Here is a 22,752-nt window from a genome sequence, read left to right as displayed (position 1 = left end):
TCATTTGAGAGTTGTCTCTATATAAGTGTTAATTAACCTTGTGAATTATGACCCCTGGGAATGAGAAGTGCTCAATGTCCCAGATAAAAATCTTTTGGAGACTCTTTAGGGATCCTAAAAATGAAGACAAATGAACAAATATGTGAAGTGAACCTGCCAGTTGGTTTTTCATTGCCCAGATCAGATGTAAATATCTTAATACAAACATTAAAAATTTAAAATAGTAAAAAGAGCTATCTTTTATTAAGTACATATTATCTCATTTTTCATTACCGAAGTTTGATGCAAATCATTTTAATGCCTTGTGAAAGGATGCATGCTAAGTGAAAAGAGTGATGTACCTTATGTTCTCAAAAAGCATTTTTTTTTCACCCTGAAATCCTAGGACTTTATATGGCATGCATTTAAGTGAAGTTGCCATGGTAACGAACTGCAGAGAATTGCTGTTATTATTTGTGCTGTTTCATGTCCTAGCAATATGGCCTAGGTTCCTATCCATCTCACCCATATCCAATTTGAAAAACAACTTCTTCTTCATCCAAAGCCCATTTTCAGCAATTGCCAGAGACATTTTCCTGGCTTCTTATTTCTACAGCCTCTGAGAATATTTGCTGGGTCTGATCATGCTGTAAGATCTCGTCTTTATCCATCTTACAATTAAAATAGCTACATCTGAACATGTAGAAGAAAAACATCCAGTTTTGTAAACGTAAGCAAACAGGGCTACCTTTCGGCACAACAAGGGACATTATTTTAGTTACAAATGGGCATGCGTGTACACACACATGCATCCATGTACCGGAACATGTCATAAAACAGCGCTTACTTTGCCATTTGCAATCCATTCTCAAGTTTTCTATTCTATCCTGCTTGGGTTTTTAATATGCTGATTGAGGTCCCTCAACTCGGTTCATAATCCACTCCTGGGCTACAACCTCCAGGTTTGAAAACATCCTCTAAATCCTGGTTCCTCCCCCAATTTCATAGTTCTCTGTTTTCCCATTAATGCATCCTTGGACTCCACAATGACCCAGTGGTTGTCATTGGCTTTTGATGACCTTTGACCCAGAGTCCCGAGGTGGAAGGAGGAGGAAGACTGACAGGTGAGGCTAGCAGCTCTGTGAGGACAGCTCCGGGTGCATGTGTCTATGCACCTGTGTCTCCGTCACAGTCCCAGGGATCTCCTCATTTTGTCTGCTCTAAGGAGCTTAATGGTTTTGTTTGTTTTATCACACAGGCACATTTAGAGAAATTCTTGCCTGGGCTTAATGACGAGAGAAGATGTGCTTCTGCTGAGCAATTGGTATTGACTGAAGGACATTGCGAGGACGACCATGTCTCCGTTTTCTTGTCGGCTGCCAGAAACCTTCAGGCTAAACCCAAGTGTCCATTCTCTTCATGTCTAGACCCAAGGTCCCTTCTTATCCTTATTTTTCCTTCATCCCTATCTATATGCTATTCTGTAATTTGTATACCTTTGAAGACCGCCTTCTGGGACATCCCTGGATATGAAGGAAGAAGGAGCAGAAAGAACAATGGGTAGCCGTGCAATGAGGTGGTTAAGTGCACGAGTCCTGGAATCAGGCGGCTGAGTTAATCCTGACTCTCTCTCGCTCACAGAACCTGAGGGGCCCATAACTCAACCTCTGCCTGTGCTGGTTTCCCCGTCCATTAAATAAAGGCAATAAGAGCATCTTCCTCAGGGGCTTGTCGTGAGGCTTACAAGATGATGCTGAGAAGTACTGAGCAGAGTTTGTCATGTGTGGTAAGTGCTCAATTAGTTTAGCTATCGTTGTAAAAACAGAGAGATTTGAGTTTGTATGTGACTGTTTCCAGATACACACGCACATGCACACATCTCGCTGGTAGGCAGGATGCGGTATGAAGAAACATTAATAGCTCTTTATTGATCTGAAGCTAGTGGGATGAATGAAGGGGGAAATGGTGTTTTCATGACGTCCTGGTGCCTTCAGAAGGTTCACATGAAATTTTGGCTGTCTACTTGGGCCGCCATAACAGAAAACCACAGGCTGGGTGACTTAAACAACAGAAATGAATTTTCTCACAGTTTCGAAGGTTAGAAGTCCAAGCTCAAGGTGCCGGCAAGTTCCGTTCTTCCTGCCCCGGAGGCCACTCTCTTGGTGTGTCCTCACAGGGCCTCTTCTCTGTGTGAGTAGAGAAAGGGAGATCTCTGGAGTCTCTGTCTCTTCTTATAAGGACATAAGTCCTATTGGATCAGGACCCAACTCTTATGACCTCCTTTAGCCCTAGTCACCTCCTTGAAGGCCCTGTCTCCAAATATAGTCGCATATGTGTTAGGACCTCAGCGTAGGAATTTGAGGGGCTGCAATTTGGTCTATAACAGTAGTCGTTGGTAGAAAGGAGTCCAGGATCTGTCAAGGAGAGAGGAAAAATAAATAAACAAACAACTAGAGAATGAGATTTTTCCAGCCGGGAAAGGGGAGGAGAAGGGAGAGGAAAAGGAGTCACCGGGGGGAGGCCCTTGTCTACAGAACAAACAGCTCAGAGAAAGCAGGGCTGCTGCTGACACCTCCGCTGGAAAAGCCCCGGCTGTCCGTGTTTGCGAATCAGAGCTTCAGAGAATATGCACCAGGTGGGGGCGTTTCACGACAAGAGCGTGTGCCCAGGCTTATGTAACTGCTGCTGCTCCGGCCAGAACTGCCAGGGGGTCCGCTGCACCGTGGCCCCGCTTGCCTTAGGCCCACCAAGTGTTCAGGACAGCTTCCAACAGCCTCTCACCGCCTTGTCATCTTCTCTTGACCACTCAGCGTCAGCAAGGGCATTTTTTCAAATTTCGTTTGCAAAACTCTCTAAGCAATGTCTTTTAGACGAAATTACACTAGAGAAGAGGTGGTGGCTTGGAGCTAACACCTTGCCAGCTGTTATGAACCGGGGGAAGGGCATGTGAGTGTGTGTGCACAAGTGACAGGGCTTGAAAATCAGTCTGGTTTTCTTATAAGAAAACCCTCAAATCAGTCCCCTTTACCTTAAAGGAGTTAATATGAAAGCTGATATGAAAACCCTGTGTTCAAATATCCTTATAGTCAAACCCCAGCTGAAACGAAGATGCACTGGGATTAAGATGGGACAATGACCAAAGCTTTGTTTACAGAAACACCACACAGCAATTTAGCTTCTTAACTTATTAATCAATTTAGATTCTTTCCATCTTTACTAACAATAAAAATTATAGAGAAGATGAAGATGGAGAGGGCAGAGGAGGAGTAGGAGATGGCGAAGGAGGAAGGAGGCGGGCTGGAGGAGGAGGAGGAGGGTCATGGGGAGGAGGGGGAGGGGGGAGGAGGGGGGAGGGTGGTCAAAGGGGCTGTGCATAAGAATCAGGCGGCGTCTGACTTCTCTGTCCTCCCGCGGCCCTCGGACTTGTGGTCTTTGGATGAAAGCGTGAATTTTGACACGTTTGGAGTCTCGGCTTCTTGCTCTGCGTACTTACAGGCTACTTCGCATCAGTGGTTTTGAAAGCTTTGCTGTTGTTTATTTTTATAGTTGTTCTTTTGTTCTCCCCCCTTTTTTTTTTTTTTGCAATGAGATTCGCTTTACTGAATAAAAGCTTACAGATGCCCAGTAAGGAATTCAGACAAAAGCAGAGGCCCTGGGCACGCAGAAGGGCTGCAGAGCTCGCCGCCTCCGTTAGGCAGCCACTGCTCCAAGGGCCCAGAGGCCTGGCGGGAATCAGGATGCGAGTGTCCCTGCCCTCCCCAGCTGGACGCCCCAGCCCCGTTACCGTCCCTCACTAACCCACGCTACGACAGGAGGTCTCCCTCGGACGCTGTCACAGAGCCACGCAGTCAGTGTGCTTTATGGTGACTTCTGCATAAGTGTCATTCTGTGGGCGCCTCTAGGAGTGAGATCCCTTCAAGAGGAACCAGCCCCCTCCATACCGCATCTTACTCTCAAAGAAGCAGCAAGATTACGGTCAATTTTAAATGTTTCCAAAAACTTTAATGAATTAATATCCATATCCTAGATGTATGATGCCCCCAACCTGGGAGATGGTCTGTGTCATCAGACTCAAGGGCAAGACTCAGTCACAGCGCAGGGTTGGTCTGCTCCCCTTCGACTCTCCCTGCCGCAGCAACGCCTGACTCCCCGCCATGTACAAGTCCCACACTGCAGATCAGGGCGCTGAGATTATTGCTGGAACAGTCGTGGGGACCATCCCACCACCACCATCATGCGTCTGCCCAGCCTCTGCAAAGCCTCATCTGAATTCAGCACGCTGCACAGCGGAGCCCGCCTGAGAATCCCGTCACTCAAACTTCAGTCCAGCAGCCAAACCATTTAACCCGGTGGCATCAAACGGTTCAGAAAATGGACTAAATTTAGAACATCCAAGTAAGCATGGAAGTTGTTTCCTGTCTGTATGGTTCCAAAGAGCTATTCTGGACACTGTAGCATTAAACAAAGCAGAACAAAGCAGTGTACCTGACAAGCAGCAAGGGCCTAAGTGAATCGGGTTTGGGAAGGGAACGAGGCTCTGATGAGCCTGGAGCTGTCACTCATGGGCGAGCGACAGAGCCAGACTGCGTCCGTCAACACACATTTTGGGAATGACTTCAGGACTCCCCACATTTGGGATCCCCTCGGTCACAGACTCTCAGAAATGGTCTACTGTGGCCACTTTTCTTTTTTAAGCATGTTAGATTAAAACCTTGTTCTCCAGCAATTTGTTCCCAGCCCAAGCTATTTCCAAGTAGAAAGCAATTATGTGAAATGTACCATCCGGTGACAAAAACAGAGTGAACATTTGATGCCTTTAAGCAATCATGCCTGCATTCTCTTTAGTTGGCCTAAAGCAGCTCACTGACTCCAAGTATGTGTCTCCTTCAGCTCCAACGTCGGGCAGCTACAAATGTGGGGAAAGAAAGTCTCGTGGTGAATCCCAAGGTTTCAGAAAAGCTCACAGACAGGGTGTGGTCCCCACGACGAGGCTGCATCAGTACATCAAGGCTCTTGGCTTCAGGCGGGAATTTTATCATCTTGGTGGAGTAAATATTCTTTTTTAAATCTCATGCTGATCCAAAGTTTTGATTAGCAGTTATCTAAGTCTTTGATTAATTAAAAAAATGATGAAACAGGGGCCGGCCCAGTGGCCGAGTGGTTAAAGTTCTGCACACTCTGCTTTGGCAGCCTGGGTTTGCGGGTTCAGGTCCTGGCTGTTGACCTCCATTCGTCAGCCATGCTGTGGAGGCATCCACATACAAAACGGAGGAAGATTGGCATGAATATTAGCTCAGGGCTAAACTCCATCAAGCAAAAAAAAGAAGAAGAAGATTGGCAACTGATGTTAGCTCAGGGAGAATCTTCCTCACCAAAAAAACGAAAAAAAAGAGTTAAAACAATTTTTTTCATACCAAATGCAGTTTGGTAGATTATAGCTTTCCAAACATGGGACCCAAGAGAGGACAATAAGAAGAGGAGTCCTTGAGGGAGAAAATATTGGAAACTACTGAGAAATTACTCCAAGAGAGAAATTAAGTAAAATGTAGCCACAAAACTATTTATCCAGGCCTGCCTGTGATGATAGAAGTTTAAAGCAACACGAAAGACCCATAAGGGAAGATCTGTTAATAAATTATGATCCACCCACATAGCACAAATCCTAAGCCATCATTCAAAGATGCTGCAGACGGGAATTTGGTGAAATGGGGAAAATGTTCATAATGTATTACTAAGTGAAAAGCAGCAGGTTACGAAACAGCTTAATGCCGAGGATAAACCTAAAAAGGGGTTGTCTACAGATGGTAGGACCGTGTGTATTTTGTAATTTTCATTTGATTATCTGCAATTTCTAACTTTTCTGTGTACTTTTATAATAAGGAAAAAGCTAAAGTGAAATCTATAAAACTAAATGTCAAGGCCAGCAGAGGAAGGAAAATCATGATGCTAAACAACAGACAGATTTAGGGTCATCCCAAGTGCAATAAAATAGAATAAAAGGTTGTTGAAATAAAAATAAAGTGAGTTTGAGAAAATCCAAACGTGAATCTGCCTCCGTGTCTGGAAGCTCCTCCCGCGGCCCGGCCCCCCCCCCCCCCACCCCTGCCTGCAGGGAGCTCTCTCTTACTGCCTAGCTCTGCTTTTGAAAAATCCTTTTGCACTAATTTCAGAATCACGTTAAACATTTTATTACACCTTTTTAAAAATGGCCACATTTAATTTTGTTCTAATCTTAGCCTTTTTTATTCTAGGTTTTTTCCCCCTTATTCTCCAACTAGTTTGAACACCCTTTGTGTGAAGGCGGCATCCTTGTGTTCTGCTTTTCCTGCAGCCTCTTCCTGCCTGAGTCCCGCCCTGAGATGCCACATCCCCAGTGCGGCGCCCTGTGTGCAGGAGGCGTTCCACACACGCCGGGCCCAGCGTCTGCGTGACCTTTTCCTGTCCTGTCAGACTGTGAATTTCTTGTGGGATGGGTTACGTCCTGCTCCTCTTCGCACCTGCCTTAGTGCCTTACCATAACTCCCGCACACAGCAAGAGTTCGGGAAATATTGGTGAACAAAGCAAGTGACCAAATTATGAGGACTGACCCCGCTTGTTGTAGGTCGACTAGACAATTCTAAGCTGTTTCTGTCTCCCTTTAGCTCAGAAGTTCTCAGAGGGGGGCCAGTTTTGTTCCCCAAGGACATTTGGCCATGTCTGGAGACTTTTTTGAATGTCATGACTGGCGGAGGGGAGTCGTTACTGGCATCTGGTGGGTAGAGACCAGGGATGATGCTAAACATCCTACACGCAGAGGACAGACTCCCACAACAGAGAGCTGTCCAGCCCAACATGTCACTGGAGCCAAGGCTGAGAAACCCCGCTTTCGCTGTAAATGTACCTCTAAAAGCCATCCGCCCACCGCACTCATTTTCTTCCCTCCTCTTTGACTGCCCATTCGTAGCTTTTAGAGAAGGTGTCTCCAAGATTAGACTAGAAATCTGCAAGCCCACCTGGCCCAGCTTTGTCATCTCTGTACTGGTGGATAAGACCTGTCCCACCTACCTGTCAGGGTTATCGTGAGTGTAGAAGAAATCTTCAAATGCTTTCAGAAACAGACAGAGCACATTAATCAGCCCTACTAAGATACTACAGAGGTGAAATGAGATACTCAGTAAAACATGAATATCACTCCCTCACCAATAAACATATTTATTTCCTATTCTGAGTCATCCAATAAGCATTTATTAAGCACTACCCATATAGAATAAAAATTGCTACTAGGTTTGTGATAAAAAGAAACCATGCGGGGCTGGCCCCATGGCCGAGTGGTTAAGTTCACGTGCTCTGCTGCAGGCGGCCCAGTGTTTTGTTGGTTCGAATCCTGGGCGCAGACATGGCACTGCTCATCAAACCACGCTGAGGCAGCGTCCCACATGCCACAACTAGAAGGACCCACAACGAAGAATATACAACTATGTACCGGGGGGCTTTGGGGAGAAAAAAGGAAAAAAATAAAATCTTTAATTAAAAAAAAAAAAAGAAACCATGCAGTTTCATAACATGAAGGTAAAATTGTAATCATTTCTGGGCTCTAGGCAACTAGAAATATTTTTGCTAAGTTGGAAAATGCTTTCCTTATTTCTCTAAATGGGCACAAAGTAGGGTTGCAGAAAGTGTGGCTGAGTTAAGCCCAGAACTCACTACTATGTCCATGTAATTAGACAATGATCTTTTCTTTTCTTTTTGCTGAGGAAGATTAGCCCTCAGTTAACATCTGTGCCAATCTTCCTCCACTTTATATGTGGGTCGCTGCCACAGCATGGCTGATGAATGGTGTAGGTCCATGCTTGGGATCCAAACCCACAAACCCAGGCCACCAAAGTGGAGTGCATCGAAGTTAACCACTACACCGCGGGGCCGGCCCCCAAGACAGAGATCGCGTTTGTTGAAGATTTTGCTGAAGTCTTATTTATATGACCTCTGCCTCCTCTGGTTTGGCTGCTGATATCAAAAGCTCTTGAATTCCTAGATCACTTGTGTTGAGAGCTCACTTTCAAGGAACTGCCCAAGAAAACATCGGAGTCTTCTGAAGGAAGGGGGTTCTCAGAACTTAAGAATACGGATCTTAAACAGAACAGAACAATGTCGAAAGGCAGGAGCAATTGTTTTAAAACAAACTGGGTCTATGGACTCTGATCCGGCTCCGGCGCAGGGCTCTGCCAGGATGGTGTACGGTGCGCACGGCTGTGCATGGAGGACCCTCACGCCCCCGATCCTGGGACTGTGGCAACTCAATCTGTGCACACACGTAAGAGACCTGTTGCATTTTCCAATTTTTTCCTAAACTTATGGCCGAGGGGTTTTGCAAATTGGTCCCTGTGAGAATATGAGCCAATTGGAGAGCTCTGGAGGAAGAACGGTGTTTTAAAAAGTCTATGAGAAAACAAAATGCCGGGCACACTTATGACAGTTTTGAGTCAACAGCGTAGCTGTGTGAATTGATAGCTTTGTCATCTGTTTAACAGATATTCATAAAATGACTTTTACATAAATAAAGCAAGGGTAAGGTGTTGTGTTAAAGGCAAAGAAGTAAAGAAGAGCTTGCAATCTATCCAGAAACATACACGCAAGAAAATATGTCATCCGAGATACGTCATCAGGCAAGGAATGAGGTGCGTCACAGAGAGAGCAGCAAATTCAATAATTTCCATAGGTGGGAAGGTATCATGAGATCGAGAGTGACAGCAAAGGGGGATGAAGGACTCGGACATGGCCTTGAGTGAGAGGTACTGGTCAGGGGAAAAGGAAAACATTTTGGAGAGGAGCGCTAATGAGAGAAAAGCTGTGGAGGCGGAAATTCATTGACGCGTTCACAGTAAGCATCATTAAAGTCATTTTCGTGTCCAAGATGCTCTGCTAACTTCCACGGATACAAAATTGAATTCAACAGGCACTGTACCCTTACAGACCACACGGTCTAGTTCAAGGGCACAATTACAAACGCCAGCACTATAATCTCAGTAGCAATCTCCAAAGTGAGGGGCAAACCCTCCAAAGAGTGTGCAAGATGATCTGTTGGGGTGCAGGAGAAAACAGATCTTCTAATTATATTTACTCTTAATGTAATTATTTAATTTGCAAATATATGTAAAAAGTGTACTACTATGGTAGTGTTTACGTAATTTATAAATAACTATACATATAGTAGGGATGGGTGCTCAAAGATATTTGCCGATAATAGTGCACGATCAAAACCTGGCAGAGCCCTGCTGTGAGGCCACACCTGTCGCACTGGAAGGGCAAGCAATCCCCCGGGAACCCAAAGCTCTGAGGTTGCACAATGTCCACAGGGTGGAGGAGGGTGAGGACGGAGGAAGGAGAGCAGGGAGGTCGGCCGGGGAGGGGCAGATCTGGGGCTGCAGATGGGAGCTCCCGAGCAGTCCGCTCTCACAGGCGCGGACGGATGTTATAGAGGAGCTGAGGGGCTGAACTAGTCCGAGCAAGGGCACATTCTCACCTGCGGAAGCGGAATGCCCCATTCAAAAACTACGGAACTTCTAGCCAGAGAAGAACTCGTCTATAAAAAGGCCAAAGTTGTCTGTTCTTTGCAAGTTTTCTGACTCTAAACTAGGTATAAAAATCTCGCCTTTTACAGTAAGTTGAACATTCATGGTTCATACCCTTTGCAAGCTTATATCCGCAAACTAATATTTTCTATTCAGAAGACTTCCACTAAGAAGCCACATAAGGCTGAAATCTTCTAGCCTGTTCCTTCCCAATTAGCCATGCTCTGAATGAAGACACCGCCAAGGTTAATCACCCTTGCTGTCTATCAGTGCCTCATTTCCTCTCCAGAACGAAGGCTATAAGACACGTCAATCCTCGTTCCTCATATTCAACTTACACCATCTCCAGTGGAATGTCAAGTTCCCCAGACCTCTGGTTTAGCCCTCATGTGTATGCAGATGAAACTCAGTTTACAAAGCATTGCATCCAAGCCCAGAGGAAACACTGCTACACACCTCCATTTCGTTACCATGGAATATTTTGTTACCATGGAACGTGCTGTAAGTGAACCCTGGAGACAGAGAGATAGCACATAGCTGGAGATGACATTGTGAGGCGCGGCGTCACCCTGTTAGAGTCCCTGTCCTAATGTACTCGTGGGTGTTAGCACACAGAAGAAATCAGCGTCACCGGTGGCTGCTGGTTCACATGGCTGGCTGCTAATGTATTAAATCCATTATATTAATGTCCTTTAATTCAAACCAGAACTTGCAAACTTCATAAGCACAATTAGAATCCAGACTATCACCAAGGAGAAGGTTGTTTCACCTGATACTATACTGTGAAATCCTATCAGCTACTAGTGATGAGAAGAAATTCCTATTCTGAGAGCTTTAGGCTACTAATTAGCCATGGTCTCAGTACGCAAAATGTTAACAGACAGAGAGGAAATTCCAAATTATTCTAGAAGGAACCCTTGAATTTTCATAGCCTACCATGAAAAGAAAATATTTCCCAAGAAAAATGAAGTATTAATAAATCCTTGGTCATCCTTCTAACACAGGTAAAAGTTTTCCACAGAGAAGTCCCAGAGTTCTAAGATCTTTCTCCATCACACCCACCACGGAAGAGCACTCTGGAACAGAAGTGGTTCCGACGGACTAATTCCATTTCTCAATGTCAAACCGGAGTGAGCTGGTAAGACCGCACTGGGGAAGGTGGAAAACAGGACGGAGTTCGGAGCGGGATTAGAGACAGCTCCAATTGTTTGTGTAAAATGGAACTCTACAGTTAGGAAAAAAAATTACGGTAAGCGGGGTTATTTAATCCAAAATTAAACAAAATGATCCATCATCCTTCAAGTTTAGCTAATTAGCATCTTCTGGATAGGAAAGGTACATACTTAATTTTTTTTAAATAAGAAAAATATATAAATCTCTGAATGCTTTTACTATACTGTCCCAGTGATAAAATTTCAAAAGAGCCATTTATATTTTCTCTCAACTCAAATATTACTCTTGCTTCGTTTATCATCTGCCTGAAATTTCTTGAATGCCTTTCTCTAAGTGAAAACATAGGAATTCATTAGTGTGTCTCAAAGACAGCTGGACCACCCTATCATCTACTGGGGGACACAAAAGTTGCATTTAATCAAATGTAACCTCATCTGGAAAAGTTCTGCGCTCTGCATTAGAGCACATAGTCAAGAACAGGCTAGAATTTGGCAACTTTCCTTCATGGAACTCTGACACTGTCATTTCCTTTTTCTTTGTAGCCTCAAAACAGTTTCTTAGACTTAGGGATGCCCGTCTAGGTTTGGGGCTTCAATTATCTAGGCTAGTTGTACAGTTACTAGCTATTTAAGAAGATTACATTATTCAGTTGAACATGTAACAGTGTCATCATTTACAGGTACCAGGATGGATGGATAGACAAATTGATGGATGGGCACAAAGACAGATGAGTGAATCCTGTGAGAAGCACGATAGTTTGTGTACTTACCAACAAATGAAGACCCGTAAACTCATTGTGGACATGCCAATGACAGTGATTGCTAATCATGTGTATTCAGCAACATATAAACACTCAGCCTTTACTTTCTCTTATTCAGATAAAATTTAATCCCCACTTTAAATGAAACATATGTGAAACATAGAGTGGTTTAAATTTTCCAGAAATATATCCCCCAAACACTACAGCATGGGTGATTTTATTATAACTAGTTCATATTTTTTTATTGTTCTATCATTAGTGAATGGAAATGTCCATCAAGCATGGGTTGAGAAAAAACGTCTAACCCCGGCTATGAATAGTAAATGTGCACTGTCCATGGAATCTATGAGCTGGAAATATCTGTAAAGATAATCTTGTCTAAAGTCCCACCCAATGCAGAAATTCCCAGTAAAACATCCAGGACAGATGGTCACCCTGTCTGCCTAAACCTACCAGCGGCCAGAAATGCCTTGGAAGGCAGCTCCTTCACAGTGGAAGTCTGTTTTCTCAAAGCTCCTTCTTTCTGCTGGGATGTGCATTCTTGTAACTTCTTGGTTGCCTATCCATCTACTAGATCTGTGAGACTGATTTTTAAGGGACCCAGGCTCACATCTAGTGACTGCCATTTTCTTTCAAGGGATCTCCACCAATTTGATATGAGGACAACAAGATGGGAGAGTGAAAGAAAATCCTGGATGTAAAAGTTATCATCCAAAAACATTTGAAAGTCTTAGAAGGCGTGTTGCTTCTAACACTGCGACATTTAACAGGGTTAAGTGCAAGGCCGAGCACAATTCAATAAACCGAGTGCCTAAGAAACAATAAAGGAGAGTTGACTTAGCGGAAACATATGTAAGAAACTGCCTCTCTTTCCATTCAGACTTCAAACACTGAGGCTGCACTTAATTAAAAATAACTAGGGAGAAACTACGTGTGAGTCAGTAGTGTGACATGGCCAAAAACACTGAACAATCTTAGCTTGACATTAATAGAAACATAATTTTTGTGAAGAAGGGAAGTAAGATTATCCCTTTTTTTATCTTGGTCAAAACACATCCTTGAACTCTGCCCTAGGGGTCTTTGGGCAAACTGAATGTGTCCACAATAGAGCCATCAGGGTGGCGAAGGATCTGGAAAGCATGTGGGATGTGAAAAGGGAACGGCGATGGTTCAGCTGGAGAAGGCAGACTGCAGACCGTGTTGTGGAAGGAGAGTGGCCTCAGGAGCAGAGAGCCGGGGACATAGATGGAAACGGCAGCGAGTCACAGTTCAGCCCACTGCAAAGAAAGGCCTTCCTAACACGGAAGCTGCACGGAGACTGCAGGGCTGTTTCACTGGCACGAGGAGTCTCCCAATGACAGCAGTGCGCGGGCACCAGCAGATGTACTTGCGATGGAAACGTGGCTGAAGGAAAGCAAGCACTGGAAACAGAATCAAGCGTTTATTGAAGGCCTCCGCCTTGCCAGCTGCTGGGCATCCAGCCTTCACCAGACAAGACAAGTGCTTACTCACGGCTTATCATCTAATTGGAAGGGAGTTGCATTAGACAGTCTTTAAATTTCCTTTTGGTCCTGAGAGTCTATGATACCATTAGTCTAATACGCTCTATTATACATGATATTACACAGAACTGGGAAGATTTTTCAAACGTGACTTTATAAATATTTCAGGGGAGAAAAGCTTTTTGTAACATTTGCTCCTTGATTCAACATTTACTGAGCGCCCATTATGTGCTGGGTACTGAGGTGCCACACGAGGAACAGCATCCCATACAGGAGGCCACATCTGTAATTGTAACCACCCTCTAAAGCCTGTCTCCTCCAGCGCTTTGGCCAGCTCGGAGTCACACCACCACTGCATGCGACGACCATATACTCTATCTCCCAAAGCAGGACATTTTTGAAAGTGAAAGGGTGCTATTAATAATTGCACCAAGATAAGAGTCCAGACAAACCAGGACACCTGGTCACCCTGTTCACAAGGCTCTGGAGCAAAGGGAAGCCCAGGCCTTCTGAGAACAATAAATCCTCTTGGAAGTTGAGTATGTAGACTGAACATCCACTGGTTTCTCAACCCAGCACCTCCTCCACTCCTGGAAAGTGCTCCTCCCCACTCTGTCCCTTTCAGAAATGTGATTCTTAATCACTTGATTCATCCACAGTTGGGCAGCAGACCCAATCAGGGTCTGTCCCAGAGATATTTTTAGAACTGGTCCTCCCTGGCAGTGAGACCTACAGGATATAAGCTTGGGTGTTGTCTACATCCAGAGAATGAAGTCAACTCCCAGAGCAGTTGAGAGAGACCCCAGCAGGTTGCCTCCCTAGCTCCAGTCTCTCTGATGCTCCCTTCTGCATCCAGTGTTTCCTGTGACTTGCTTGCATGACCTTTTATTTACGATAGATATACCAATATTCTTCTAATATTTCTCCCTTTTTACTTTAGCTAGTTTGAGTTGGCTTTATGGTACTTTTAATCCAAATTGCACTGACTAATCCGACATGCAAAGCAATAGTTTAAGTAGAAAGATGGCTCCCTAAAAGCTTGTCCTTCGCCCCTCACCTGTAGACTTGGCCCTCCCTGTTCTAGTTCCCAGGACAGAAGGTATTTAAGCAATTCTGAGGCTTGGCATCAATTCACCTTTACTCTTCACTCACCCCCAACCTTGAGCATATGTTTGAAAGATGTACTCTCACCTGGCCTCTGAGACCCTCCCCATCTTTACCGCCAACTGGTGTTGCTGGGCATCTTTTTTGGCTCCTGTTCCTGAGTCTCTGTTCTGGTAACTTGTATCTATCACAGGTCTGTCTCAGGTCAGGGTCCTTGCAGTGATTTTATCCATTTTCCTCCCTAGAGACTAACCCCTTCAGCTGTGGACGTGGACCCGTTACCTGCAACGGATGCTTCTTAGTCCTTGCTGGTCTTGCCCTCTCTGTAGCATTAACACTGCTGTCTGTGTATTCTTTCTTGAATTTGTCTTTTCTTTTGACTCCTAGGACCTCAGTTTCTTCCCATTCTTGTCTCACTGTTCTAAGCACTCCTCAACATTTTCTCAAATCATCTCTAGCTTTGTCTGTTGCGAAAGTGTTAGAGATCGTGGAGGATCCATCTACTCGCTCTTCTCTTCTGTTCTTCCTACACAATTTAGTTAAATCTCATGGTATCAATGACCACCAAAGGCTGATGACTATTGTATTTTTCCAGGCCAGGTCTTTCTTGAGCTCCTGATTCATAAATTCAGCTGTCTGTTGGACATCTTCTACGGAGTGACCCATTAAGTGCATCAAACTCAAAGCATCCAAAACTGAACTCATCTTTTCCATTAAATTGTACCATTTCTGATATTCTCATTTTCTTCAAATAGCATTACTATCCACTCTAGTACCTAAAACAGAAACCCAGGAGACCATCCTAGCTCCTTCCACTTGCTGGCTCTACATTTTAGAAGTCACTATGCCCTATTAACACCTCCTAATAACTCTTCGGTTTTTTTTTTGTTTTTTTTTTTTGGTGAGGAAGATTGTCCTTGAGCTAACATCTGTGCCAATCTTCCTCTATTTTGTATGTGGGATGCTGCCACAGCATGGCTTGATGATCAGTGTGTAGGTCCGCACCCAGGATCTGAACCCGTGAAACTCGGGCCACTGAAGCAGAGCGTATGAACTTAACCACTACGCCACCAGGCCTTCCTCTCCTCCTAATAATTCTTGAAGCTGTCCCTACCCACCAGTTCTCACTTCCAACGCCTTAGTTAAGGTCTGTTTCTTTTCTTTCTTTAACTGTTGCAATGGCATCTTAAATGGTTTTCCTTCATCCAGTCCCCACTCCTTCAAATAACCTTCTTTCCTGCTGCCATGATAGTATTTCCAAAATACTCTCAAATTTAGAATTCTCTGGTGACTCTCCATTGTCTACAGAACAATGTGCAGTCTCCTCAGTAAGGCATGTGAAGTCCCTCTGGATCTGGCCTAGCCACACCCCCTAGACTCTTCTTCCCACACCTCATCACTTGTATATGGACGGCCAGCCACATGGAACCGGCGGTCTTTTTCTTAATGGGTGCTCCCTATTCTCCTTCCATGCAGGTTGTAAAATTCCTTGTAGCTCTGCCCTGTTCTTTTGGAGTGTTGACTCTGAGTTTGTTGCCCCTTGAAATCCATGTTGTAAGAAACTCGTCACATGAAGAAGTCACATGTCAGCGCTGCGGTCCCAGCAGAGCCCAGCCCAGGTACCAAACATTAATGAAGAATTCTCCAGATGACTCTGGCCCCAGATGTCTGAGTGACCCCAGCTGTCTGAGTGACCCCAGCCCTCCCTGTGGAGACCCCAGACATCATATGGCAGAGCAAACCCTCACTGCTGTGCCTGTCTGAGTTCTGACCCACACAGGCATGAGCATAAGAACATGACTGTTGGTTGCATCACTGTTTGGGATGGTTTGTTGCACAGCAATAGATGACTGAAACCTTGAGCTACCCGGCACACTCAGTTCTAGGCTGCTTCTCTCCTTCTTTCGTGGTTTGCCCCTCGGGTACAGTCCTCCCCGCAGTGCTTGTGATGGTCGCCTTCATGAAGAGTGTGGTTTACTCTTCCTTCTGCTCCAGCACCTTGCACACAGAAGACTTGCACTGAATGTCCTTGAAGTGGTCCCTGAGCCTCTTTCTAGCTGGTTACTCTTGACTGTGTCATAGGTACCCAGCGGCACCTTCGCCTACTCCATCTTGTGTTCTCAATTGCTGACGGTGGCCCATAGAACCATCTTTGACGCTCAAGGTAAGTCCTTCAGCAACCACAGCTCCAGGAGTTCACCAGACCCTTGCCTACTGCAGAAGTCAGACTAGTTTCAATTCAGCTTCTCCCTAGTGAGCTCTAAGCAGTTATGCAAGGCTTGGCAGGGGTCCTAAGAAACGCCATGGATCCATGGAAAAGTGGGAGAGAAAGAAAGTAGTCTCTGAGTACCAACTGTGTGTCAGGATCTATGCCACAAGATCTCCATAGATTTTCTGACCTCATCCTCTCAGCAACTCTGAAATACACAATTCAATTTTCATTGTATGGATGAAGAAGCTGAGGGTCAGTGAAGTTTAGTAACCTATGTAGGGCCACTCAGCTGGCAGAATGATCAACCCAAGCCAAATGTCCAAAGCTGACATCCATCCCACATGCCAGACCTTCTGGGAGACTCTCCTGTCCAGAGAAGCACTTGCCCTGTGAGAGGGCTGATGGATAAAATTTCACAAGTCAAATTTTATTTTGATGACTTTAACCACAAAGGAGACTTATCCTCTGGTAAAATGCTAAATATCTAAAAACAACGTAATAAGTATAATCCATCAATAATGCTTCAGGATGCATGTATTTACTCAAGGGCAGGTCTGACTGGGAAGGGGGCTCAGGGAAGGGAGAGGAAGGAAGCAAGAACACACAGAGGCCTGAGGGAGCGGAAGGAGTGGTCTCAAGGTGCAGTGGAGGGAAACTGCAGGAGGGAAGGCCTGGAGTCTAAGACAAAAGGCCTTTCCCCGGAGACTTGGGTGGGGCCACGTCCTGGGAAGAGTCAGAGGGTCTGGCACATCCCTTTGCAGAAGACAGACAGGAAGCAGAGAACTTCTACTTCTAAGCAGAGGAGTTTAAAACTTTGTTAAACCAAAGACTACAAAAAAAGAAAAAATCCCCAAATGAAAGTTGAAATGAAAGCTTACATTCTAGTTGGCAGGATTATATTTTGCAATTTTCATTAATGTTAATTTTTACTATTCTTTTTACTTACACATAAATTGATTTTTTATTTTCATGGTTGGCGAAAGACTCACGCACAGCAAAGTTGGGATCAGGATCAATTTCTATTTCTTTTTCATTAGATCAATATCTTTTAGTGAAAGACAATTGATTAATATGTTAGAAAAAAAATAAGACTCTTTCACCCAAGAATCAGTGACTTACATCTGAGTCAAAGAATTACCAAAGGCCAGTCTCTGTTCTTCCTGCTGAGCAAGTCCTGGGATCTTGGGTCAAGCTGCCACTTTGATGCCATTAGAAAAATCGAGTAAGTGCATTTTGGCAATCTATAGTGTCCTAGCATTCACTCCCTGCATGCTTATAAGTAACCCATATATATGTGCATGAGGGACTAGAAAACAAAATCGCAGTTTGAAATCTGGTTTCCTAAGCAAGAAGCTCAGAGATTGCTGAATAAGACCTGCTTATACAAAATTAGCGGATTTTCCTCCAAGCGGGGATGCATTCCTCTCTCTCTGTCTCCGAGTTGAAGTTATAGTTATGCCAATGCCCCCACTGGGGCTTGTTCTACCATTGAGTGAAGACGTCATCTATTTTAAGAAACACACACACACGCATTAAACTTAGATTTCCACAAAATCCCTTTAAATACTATATGAAATATATAGAGAGCCAAGACTCCAATGCCGAGCCATCCAGGAGCCATCCCAGCTTCCAGGACTCAGTTCTGCTCTTTGCTCCATTCCCCAAACAACTATGGGAATCCTACGGTGACTTGGTCCAAGAAGCGAGAACTCTCTCTCATGCACTTTGTTCTGCATCATTCTCTCACTCAACAAAGATAGACGAAGCTTCTTTCAGGTGGCAGGGACTTTACCAGACTCTGGAAATGGCCAGATAGGTTAGATAAACGGGTGCCCCACTCATATGAAGCTTACATTCTAGTGAGGGAGCCAGACAGTAATAGAAGCGAGAAATTGACCTAAGAGTACAGTCACGGATTGTGATCATCGCCATGAAGAACACAGGCAGAGTAACAGGATGCAGTGATTGCAGGGGGGAGGGTGTCGATTTTAGATGCCAATGACTGGGAAATGCATCTCTGGGAGGACAACAACTGAACTGAGCCTGATGGAGAAGAGAACGCCAACCACATGAAGAGCCAGAGCGGAGCATTGTGACCTGGGACTGTCCAGGGCAGAGGCCCTGAGGCAGACACACCATGGCAGGCTTTAGAAACTGTTAGAAGGAAGGAGATGAAGTGAAGACTTCAAAATACACAATGCAAAAACTTGACAAAAGTAAAAGGAGAAATAGACAAATCCACAAATCATAATCAGAGATTTTAACACATAGCGACTTACCATAAAACTTAGCAGTGTAAAATAGCAAGCATGTCTTCTATTGCAGTTCCTGTAAGGCAGGTGTTCTGGCACCTTAGCTGGGTGGTTCTACTGCACAGCTCTCGTGAGGCTGCCGTCAAGATGGCAGCTGGGGCTGCATCATCTGAAGGCTAGAGTTGGGTGGGAGGACCCACTTTCACTCTTGTGGCCTCAACTCCTCACTGGCTGTGAGCAAGAGGCCTCGGCTTCTCCCCACATGGACTTCTTCACAGGGCTTCTCAAGTGTCTTCTGGACATGCAGCTGGTCTCCCAGAGTGAAGAATCTAAAAGAGAGAGGAAGCCACGATGCCATTTCCACCTAGCCTCAGAAGTCACACACCGTCACTTCCACCATATTCTATTCATTAGAAGTGAGTCACTAAGTCTAGCCCACACTCAACAGGAGGGAAAGAAGGACAATCAAAGAATTTTTGGCCATTTTTTAAAAACGGAACACACTAATTTAAATACATGATTGTGAGACACCCAAGTGGTAAGACCAAGTTATTGTTAGTGCTGTTGAATGGGTTCCAACTCCTCGTGACCCCGTGGACAGCAGAGTGGAACCCTGCCTGGCCTCTTTGCACCATCCTCTCGCCTTCTGGCACTGTATCAGACAGTGCTCTGCTGCTATTCACAGGGCTCTCATGGCCAAAGTTTTCACAAGTGGGTATCCAAGTCCTTCTTCCTAGTCTGTCTTAGTCTGGAAGCTCCACTGAAACCTGTCCACCATGGGTGACCCTGCTGAAATGCCAGTGGCCTAGCTTCCAGCATCACACCTGGGAAATGGACCCAGGTGGCAGCAAGGAGAGCACCGGATCTTAACCACTGACCCCCAGGGCTGGCTTTTACCAAGTGAGCAGGGAGAAATACTAGTCTAAAGAGAGAGGAAAGAGCACTGGCTGGAGACACAAATGTGAAAGTGACTAACAGAAGTAGTGTTACTGATTGGGGCACTGGACAAAATCATCCAGGGAGGGAGCACAGCACAGGAAGGAAGAAGGCAAGAAGCGAGCTCTGGGCCCTTCTCACTTCAGAGGTCAGTGGAGGAGGAAGAGGCAGCGAGGGAGAGAGCCGAGTGAGCAGCGAGGTAAGAGGACACCAGAAACGTGGGGTGTCGTGGAGCAGAGGAGGTGCTTCAACAATAATGATAGTTGGTACAACGAGAGTAGTGACTGATGGCATTTACGGAACACTTTCTATTGTCCTGGGCATTGTTCTAAGTACTTCATATACATTAACCTTTAGTCTTTTTTTTTTTTTTTTTTTTTTTGCTGAGGAAGATTCACCCTAAGCTAACATTCACTGCCAATCTTCCTCTTTTTGTATGTGAGCTGCCGCCACAGCATGGCCACTGAATGATGACTGGTGTAGGTCCATGCCCGGGAACCAAACCCAGGCTGCTGAAGCACAGTGCACCGAACTTAACCACTAGGCCACCAGGGCTGGCCCTAACCTTTAGTCTTAATAACAGAGGGTAGACACGCTGTGATTCCCTATTTGTAGTTAGAAAAACTGAGACTCAAAGATGTTAATTTTTCCGGAGTCTTACAGATCATTAAGTGGGAAGCTGAGAGAATGAAGTGGTTGCTGCATTAAACAAACCCTGATTCAGTGCAACTCTGCCTATTCAGTGCCCACACCCGGGCGGCCGGACCCAGCACCTGTACCCGGCCAGACTCAGTGCCTGCACTCGGGTGGCTAAAAGATTTTAGATCTTCTCTGTCTTTATCTTACTCAACCTAACAGTTAAGGAGATCTCTATTTGGTGCAGGCACTGTTCCAGGCACTGAAGATATAGTGATGAATGAAATAGTTAAGAAATATCCGCCCTTCAGAGCTGACCTTCCAGTGAGAGAGGCAGATCACAAGATAAATAAATAAAATATATAACACAGAAAACAGTTGTAGGTGCTAAAGTGAAAGATAAAGCTTGGAAAGGAGAAAGGAAGTGGTTGGGGCAGGGCTGGGGACAATTTAGACAGGCTGGTCAGGAGAGGCCTCAACAGAAAAGCAACATTTCTGCAAGACCCTTAAGAGAGGGTTGCACCATGCAGATGTCTGGGGAAAAGCTTTTCAGGCAGAGAGAAAGATAACTGAAAAGGCCCTGAGGCAGGAATGTGCCTGGCATGGGAAAGGATGGCAAGGAGGCAGGAGTGCTCCAAGTGGAGGAAGCTTGAAGGCTATCAGGAGAGAGCAGAGATGGAGCGGGTCCGAACAGGGAGGGTCTTGGAGATAGAGCGTGAACTTTAACTTTTATTCTGAGTGAGATGGAAGGATATTGAAAAGTTTTGAGCAGGGATTTGCAAGACCTGACTTGGGTTTTAAATGGATCGCTCTGGCTGCTATGTTAACAATAGGCTATATGGAAGCAAGAACAGGAGCAGAGGCCAAAAATAACAAACAAAAACCCCAAAAAGTAGAGATGAGTTAGGAAGCTATTGCAATAATCCAGGCAATAAATGATGATGGCTTGGCCAGACTGCTAACAGTGGAGGTGATAAGAAGTGGTCAGACACTGGAAATATTTTGAAAGTGGAGCCAACAGGTTTTGCTGATGAATTGGATGTGGGATGCGAGCGATAAAAGGAAGTCAAGGATGACTTCAAGGTTTTTGGTCTGAGACACTTGAAGAATGTAGGTGTCGTTCACTGAGACGAGGAAGACTGAAGAAGAAGCAAGTTTTAGGGGGAGCAGATGAAGAATTCAGTTTTGGACTTATAGGGTTTGAAGTGCTTATTAAACATCCCCATGGAGAAGCTGAATAGGCACATGGACACAGACATGAATCTGGAGTTCAGGGAGTAAGACCGGGTAAGATGTGAAATTGAAAGTCATCAGAGCACGTGGATGGGATTCAAAACCATGAGACTGGATGAGACGACCAGCAGAACGAGTACAGAAAGAAAAGAGACAATGTTACACACTGGTGCCTCGTCCACTCCAATATCTAAGGCAAACGAAGAAGAACCGGAAGAGGGGTCTGATAGGAGCTGCCAGAGAAGTAGGTGGAAACCAGGCAAGTGTGAAGTCCTGGTTTCCAGGTGAAGCGAGTGTTCCAAGGAGAAGAGCCATCATGTGCTGCTGATGGGTCAAACACCAGCGTTGACCTTGGGTCTAACAACGTAGAGGTCATTGGTTGATCTCATTAAGATGAGTTTTCTTGGAGTGGATCAAGAGATGCCTTGGTAGGGTAAAAGCCTCACTGGAGTGGAGTCAAGAGAGAATGAGAGGAGTGAAACTGGAGACATCAGGCGTAGCTACTCTTGGAAAGAAATTGGATAAAAAAGAGAGAAAAGAAATGGAGTGGTAACTGGAGGAAAAGTGGGCCCCAGAGAAGTTTTTGTTGTTACCGTGTTGCTGTTGTTTTCCACAGAAGAAGTGATGCATATTTGTAGGCTGCTGGGAATAACCTAGGAGAGAGGGAAACATTGATGATGCAAGAGGACAGGGCAGAATTGCTGGGACAGTCAATGAGTAGGTCAGAGAAGATGGGATGCAGCTCACAAATGGAAGGGTTGACCTTGGAGGACCATGGATACCTGAGTTAACAGGACAGCAGGCTGGACACAGGTACAAGTATCGGGTCGATTCAGCCGTGTGCACCTGTGGATGTTCTCTTCAGACTGTTTCAGCTTTCTGTAAAACTAGACAGTAAGGTAGGAGCCAAGGTCATCTATAGAGTGAGAATAGGAAGGTGCTGCAGGTCTGAGGCGAGAAGAGAAAGTATACAATACTCAGGAGGCTGGGAGTTAGATAAACTACAGAAATGCATGCAACCCTGGGCAACATTAGGGACCCGTAAACTAGGGCAATGCATGCAACCCTGAGCAGCACTAAGGACCCACCAGGAGTGCGTGATCACAAATTTAAAGCGCAGTCAATCAGTATCATTGTGCATTTTTCTCCAAACCCTTTCAGCTGCACCAGTACAGGTGCAGAACAGACCTCAGAGCAGTTCCAGCGGAGGAATGGGGAAAGAAGCCAAACTGGGATGACTCGAAGAGGAAATAGGAGGTGAGGAAGTAGAGATCCTGGATTTAGACAACTCCTTCCAGAAGTCGTACTGTAAAAGACGACTCAGAAATGACACAGTATTTCGCGGGGAGTGTGGGGTTGGGAAATGTAAGTTCTTTTTTAAAGGTGGAGACATTAGAGAATGTTTGTTCCCTACCG

The 22,752-nt window shown here is 45.1% G+C and overlaps 1 long non-coding RNA gene across 1 annotated transcript; it reads right to left on the bottom strand.

Annotated features, from left to right (window-relative positions):
- Positions 1-214: 214 nt before the first annotated feature.
- On the bottom strand, positions 215-18,860 carry LOC138924856 (uncharacterized). The gene is made up of 2 exons (XR_011440181.1): positions 18,559-18,860; positions 215-2,393 (listed from the first exon to the last, which is right to left on the bottom strand). It is a non-coding gene; the product is annotated as an uncharacterized lncRNA (long non-coding RNA).
- Positions 18,861-22,752: the final 3,892 nt, after the last annotated feature.

Source organism: Equus caballus, chromosome 6, assembly GCF_041296265.1.
Source record: "Equus caballus isolate H_3958 breed thoroughbred chromosome 6, TB-T2T, whole genome shotgun sequence".
In the NCBI taxonomy this organism is placed as follows: Eukaryota; Metazoa; Chordata; class Mammalia; order Perissodactyla; family Equidae; genus Equus; species Equus caballus.
Note: the sequence above shows the minus strand (reverse complement) of the source record. Positions and strands in the feature narration are given on the sequence as shown.